Below are 6,395 nucleotides of genomic sequence, written 5' to 3'. Positions count from 1 at the left end.
ACTACTAAAACACAGAACCATTATATCAATAATATGAAAACCCAGGCATTAACAAAATTGTATGAATTTTCATAATTAAATTTTTTTATTTTTATGTTCAATTCCGATAAAACTTTAATACTGACATAGTATACAAATTCAACTTTCGGAAGAAAAAATCTATTTATCCCTGTTAATGTAGCTTATTTATAAAGCAAAGCATTGAAAATGCTCAGATGGACCATAAAAAGTCCCAATAACATAAAGGTTTGATCCTAGCCTTACTGTTAGTTTTAATTAAACTTACACATGCAAGTTTCCGCAACCCAGTGAGAATGCCCCCAAAATTTATACACAATTTAGCAGGAGCAGACATCAGGTTCACTACAAAGTAGCCCATAACGTCTTGTCCAACCACACCCCCACGGGACACAGCAGTGATTAACATTAAGCTATAAACGAAAGTTTGACTAAATTATAATTATCTAGGGCCGGTAAATTTCGTGCCAGCCACCGCGGCCATACGATTGACCCAAACTAACAGATGTCGGCGTAAAGCGTGTACAATCCAACAACCAAAATAAGGCTAAAACTCAATCATGCTGTAATACGCTATAGCTAACATTAAAAAATGCAACCAAAGTGGCCTTAATACTGACCAAAACACGACAGCTAAGACTCAAACTGGGATTAGATACCCCATTATGCTTTAGCCGTAAACTTAGATAGTTTAATAACGAAACTATTCGCCAGAGAACTACTAGCCAGCGCTTAAAACTCAAAGGACTTGACGGTGTCCTAAGCCCATCTAGAGGAGCCTGTCCTATAACCGATGAACCCCGATACACCCCACCTCTTCTTGCCAATACAGCCTATATACCGCCATCGTCAGCCTACCCCAATAGGGACCAAAAGTAAGCAAAATCATCAACCATAAAAACGTTAGGTCAAGGTGTAGCATATGAAGAGGAAAGTGATGGGCTACATTTTCTAACATAGAAAATTACGGACTATCTTATGAAACCTAAGATATACGAAGGAGGATTTAGCAGTAAATTAAGAATAGAGAGCTTAATTGAAACAGGCAATAGGACGCGTACACACCGCCCGTCACTCTCTTCAACATAAACAAACCAAATAACTAATAAAATAAATAAATAAAGAAGAGAAAAGTCGTAACATGGTAAGTGTACCGGAAGGTGCACTTGGATCATCAAAATGTAGCTTAAACAAAAGCATTTAGCCTACACCTAAAAGACTTCAGCTTACCCTGACCATTTTGAGCCAATATAAGCCCATCCACTAACTAATACAACTATATTAAATTTCTACCAAAACATTCAATTCATCCTAGTATAGGAGATAGAACAGATAAAAAGGCGCATTAATGATAGTACCGCAAGGGAAACCTGAAAGATAAGATTATAAGCACCACAAAGCAAAGATTCAACCTTCTACCTTTTGCATAATGGTTTAGCTAGTCAACTCGGACAAAAAGAACTATGCCCGTCCTCCCGAAATCAAGTGAGCTACTACAAGACAGCAACTAGAGCCAACTCGTCTATGTAGCAAAATAGTGAGAAGATCTTATAGTAGAGGTGAAAAGCCTATCGAACTTGAGGATAGCTGGTTATCCAAAACACGAATATAAGTTCAACTTTAAATTTAACCAAAGTAATCATAAACATAATTTAAATTTAAAAGCTAATCTAAAGGGGGACAACTCTTTAGATCCAGTAAACAAACTTCCATAGAGGATAATGAACCATATACAACTCATAGTTGGCTTAAAAGCAGCCACCAATTAAGAAAGCGTTAAAGCTCAAATACACAATATCATTTTAATCCCTAAAATATAATCAAAATCCCTATCTCTAAATTGGATAATTCTATAAATATATAGAAGCTATAATGCTAAAATTAGTAACAAGAAACATTTCTCCCTGCACAAGCCTACATTAGAAACGGAATAACCACTAACAATTAACAAACTAATAAACATAACTAAACGACTAGAAAGCTATTAACCATATTGTCAACCCAACACAGGAGTGCAACCCAAGGGAAAGATTAAAAGGAATAAAAGGAACTCGGCAAGTACATATAACCCCGCCTGTTTACCAAAAACATCACCTCTAGCATAACAAATATTAGAGGCAACGCCTGCCCAGTGAGTTAAACTTTAACGGCCGCGGTATACTGACCGTGCAAAGGTAGCATAATCACCTGTCCTCTAAATAGGGACTTGTATGAATGGCATCACGAGGGCCTAACTGTCTCCTATTCCCAATCAGTGAAATTGACCTTCCCGTGCAGAGGCGGGAATAATACTACAAGACGAGAAGACCCTGTGGAGCTTAAGATTAATAACTTAACCCAATCTTAATACTACCCTAATGGCATAACAACACTATATACTAAGTTATAATCTTTGGTTGGGGTGACCTCGGAGAACAAAATAACCTCCGAATGACTAAACCCAGATTAACATACCTAAGTATGACAACATCAGTAATTGACCCATATTTTGATCAACGGAACAAGTTACCCCAGGGATAACAGCGCAATCCTATTAAAGAGACCATATCGACAATCAGGGTTTACGACCTCGATGTTGGATCAGGACATCCAAATGGTGCAGCCGCTATTAATGGTTCGTTTGTTCAACGATTAAAGTCCTACGTGATCTGAGTTCAGACCGGAGCAATCCAGGTCGGTTTCTATCTGTATATTCATTACTCCCAGTACGAAAGGACAAGAGAAATAAGGCTAATATTAACAGACAAGCCTCAGAGATAAGGTATGAAACCATCTCAATACCATAACTCAATAATTTTATTCTCTAGAGACAGAGCTATTAAGGTGGCAGAGCAGGTAATTGCATAAAACTTAAACCTTTATAACCAGAGGTTCAACTCCTCTCCTTAATACATGCTTACTATTAATATTCTACTCTACACCTTCCCCATCCTACTAGCAGTTGCTTTCCTAACATTAGTAGAACGGAAAGTCCTAGGTTATATACAACTTCGAAAAGGCCCAAACATCGTCGGACCATATGGCCTACTACAACCAGTAGCAGACGCTGTAAAACTATTTACAAAAGAACCCTCACGGCCTGCAACATCATCAACCCTAATATTCATCACTGCCCCCATCATAGCCCTGACCTTAGCCCTAACAATCTGAGTACCCCTTCCTATACCCCATGCCCTCATTGACTTAAACCTAGGAGTACTATTCATCCTCACCCTATCCGGGCTATCAGTATATCCAATCTTATGATCTGGATGAGCATCAAACTCAAAATACGCCCTAATCGGAGCCCTACGAGCAGTAGCACAAACAATCTCATACGAAGTCACACTAGCCATAATCCTCCTATCAATCACGTTAATCAATGGATCATATACCCTAAAAAACCTAGCCATTACACAAGAAAACATATGACTACTAGTATCAACATGACCTTTAGCCATAATATGATTCATCTCAACACTAGCCGAAACAAATCGAACCCCATTCGACTTAACTGAGGGAGAATCAGAACTAGTATCAGGTTTCAACGTAGAATACTCAGCCGGCCCATTCGCCATATTTTTCCTAGCTGAATACACTAATATTCTAGCCATAAATGCCATAACCACAATCTTATTCCTAGGTTCACCAATCAACCACAACTTTACCCACATCAACACACTTTCATTTACACTTAAAACACTAATACTAACATTTCTATTCTTATGAATCCGAGCATCTTGCCCCCGATTCCGATATGATCAACTAATACACCTACTATGAAAAAACTTCTTACCCCTAACATTAGCCTTCTGCCTATGATATATCTCCATCCCAATCGCCCTATCATGCATTCCCCCTCAAATTTAAGAAATATGTCTGACAAAAGAATTATCTTGATAGGATAAATAATAGGGGTTTAAATCCCCTTATTTCTAGAACAGCAGGAATCGAACCCACATCAAAGAACTCAAAATTCCCAGTGCTTCCTTTACACCATATTCTAGTAAGGTCAGCTAATCAAGCTATCGGGCCCATACCCCGAAAATGTTGGTACACACCCCTCCCATACTAATGTCCCCATATATACTATTATTAACCTGTACCAGTCTACTACTAGGAACTACACTCACACTAGCAAGCAATCACTGACTTACAGCATGAATGGGACTAGAAATTAATACACTAGCAATAATTCCCCTAATAACATATCCAAACCACTCACGATCCACCGAATCTGCCATCAAATACTTCCTAACACAAGCCACTGCATCAATAATAATAATATTTGCCATCATCCAAAATGCCTGAGCAACAAACCAATGAACCCTAACCCAAATATCCAACAATACAGCCTCAATCCTAATAACACTAACCCTTGCTATCAAACTAGGACTAGCACCCTTCCACTTCTGAGTACCCGAAGTAACACAAGGAATTCCACTCTTATCCGGCATAATCTTATTAACCTGACAAAAAGTAGCCCCTGTATCAATCATATATCAAATCTCACCATCACTAAACATAAAAATCTTAACTACCCTAGCCATTCTATCCACACTAACAGGAGGATGAGGAGGACTAAACCAAACACACCTTCGAAAAATCCTAGCATACTCATCCATTTCTCATATAGGATGAACAATCATCATCATACCCATTAACCCAAACTTAGCCTTACTAAACCTATTTATCTATATTATCATCACAACAACAATCTTCTTAACCCTAAACTTAGCACAAGTAACTAAAATCAAATCACTAGCCAATCTATGAAACAAATCCACCCCAATAACCATAATTATCATAATTACCCTAATATCACTAGGAAGCCTTCCACCACTAACAGGATTTATACCAAAATGACTCATCTTACAAGAACTTGTAAACAATAATAACATCGCAACAGCTACACTAATAGCAATATCAACATTACTTAACCTATTCTTCTATATACGAATCATTTATACATCCACCCTAACAATATTCCCAACAACCAACAACTCAAAATTACAATGAATATATGCACAAACAAAAAAAACCACAATAATTCCACCACTCACAGTCATCTCCTCCATACTTCTGCCCCTAACACCACTATGCCTAACTCTATTCCAAATAAGAACTACAAGTCTTTACCTTGCATCATCCAAACGCAAATAGGACACTTTAATTAAGCTAAATTCTTTACAATACAAGCTTCGGTAGCCACTTGACTACTTCCCTGAACTTGCAATTCAACGTAATTTATACTACAAAGCCAACATAAAGGTTTAGGCTCAAACCAGACCAAAGGCCTTCAAAGCCTTAAGCAGGTGTCTAAGCACCTAACCTTTATCACACTCTACTAACCTCACGCCTTTATAGGGAAAAGAAAAGGCGTGAGGCCCCGGGGATCTACATATAGCTTATCCACTAAATTGGAGGGTGTTTATCCCACTAACTCTTAGTTAACAACTAAGCACCAAATATTGGCTTCAACTTAATGGTAAAAAGAGATTATATCTCTGTCTTTGAATTTACAATTCAATGCTTACCTCAGCCATTTTACCTATGTTCATTAATCGCTGACTATTCTCAACCAATCACAAAGATATTGGTACCATATATATACTATTTGGCGCCTGAGCTGGAATAGTAGGTACGGCCCTCAGCCTGTTAATCCGCATGGAACTTGGCCAACCAGGAGCTTTAATTGAAGATGACCAAATCTATAACGTTATTGTAACTGCCCATGCTTTCGTAATAATTTTCTTTATAGTTATACCCATTATAATTGGTGGCTTTGGTAACTGACTAGTACCACTAATAATCGGCGCCCCTGATATAGCATTTCCACGAATAAACAATATAAGCTTCTGACTACTTCCACCATCTTTTCTATTACTACTAGCATCTTCCACAGTAGAAGCTGGTGCAGGAACTGGATGGACAGTATACCCCCCACTAGCCAGCAATCTAGCCCATGCCGGGGCATCAGTAGACTTAGCAATTTTCTCCCTACATCTTGCAGGTATTTCCTCTATCCTAGGTGCTATCAACTTTATCACTACAATTATTAACATAAAACCACCAGCCTTATCTCAATATCAAATCCCATTATTTGTTTGATCAGTAATAATCACAGCAGTACTACTTCTCCTATCTCTTCCAATCTTAGCAGCAGGAATTACTATACTATTGACTGACCGCAACTTAAATACAACTTTTTTTGACCCAACTGGCGGAGGCGATCCTATTTTATACCAACACCTATTCTGATTTTTTGGTCACCCAGAAGTTTACATCTTAATCTTACCTGGGTTTGGCATAATCTCACACATTGTAACCTTCTATTCAGGAAAAAAAGAACCATTCGGCTATATAGGTATAGTCTGAGCAATAATATCTATTGGATT

At 38.0% G+C, this 6,395-nt stretch overlaps 1 non-coding gene across 1 annotated transcript; it reads left to right on the top strand.

Moving 5' to 3' along the window:
• The first annotated feature begins 241 nt into the window (after positions 1 to 241).
• Positions 242 to 1,195, top strand: LOC144458174 (18S ribosomal RNA). Its single transcript, XR_013487720.1, has one exon. It is a non-coding gene; the product is annotated as an 18S ribosomal RNA (ribosomal RNA).
• Positions 1,196 to 6,395: the final 5,200 nt, after the last annotated feature.

This window comes from Phascolarctos cinereus, unplaced genomic scaffold (assembly GCF_003287225.1).
Source record: "Phascolarctos cinereus isolate Bilbo 61053 unplaced genomic scaffold, phaCin_HiC Scaffold_64;HRSCAF=595, whole genome shotgun sequence".
Lineage (NCBI taxonomy): Eukaryota > Metazoa > Chordata > Mammalia > Diprotodontia > Phascolarctidae > Phascolarctos > Phascolarctos cinereus.
This window is presented reverse-complemented; position numbering and strand designations above follow the sequence as displayed.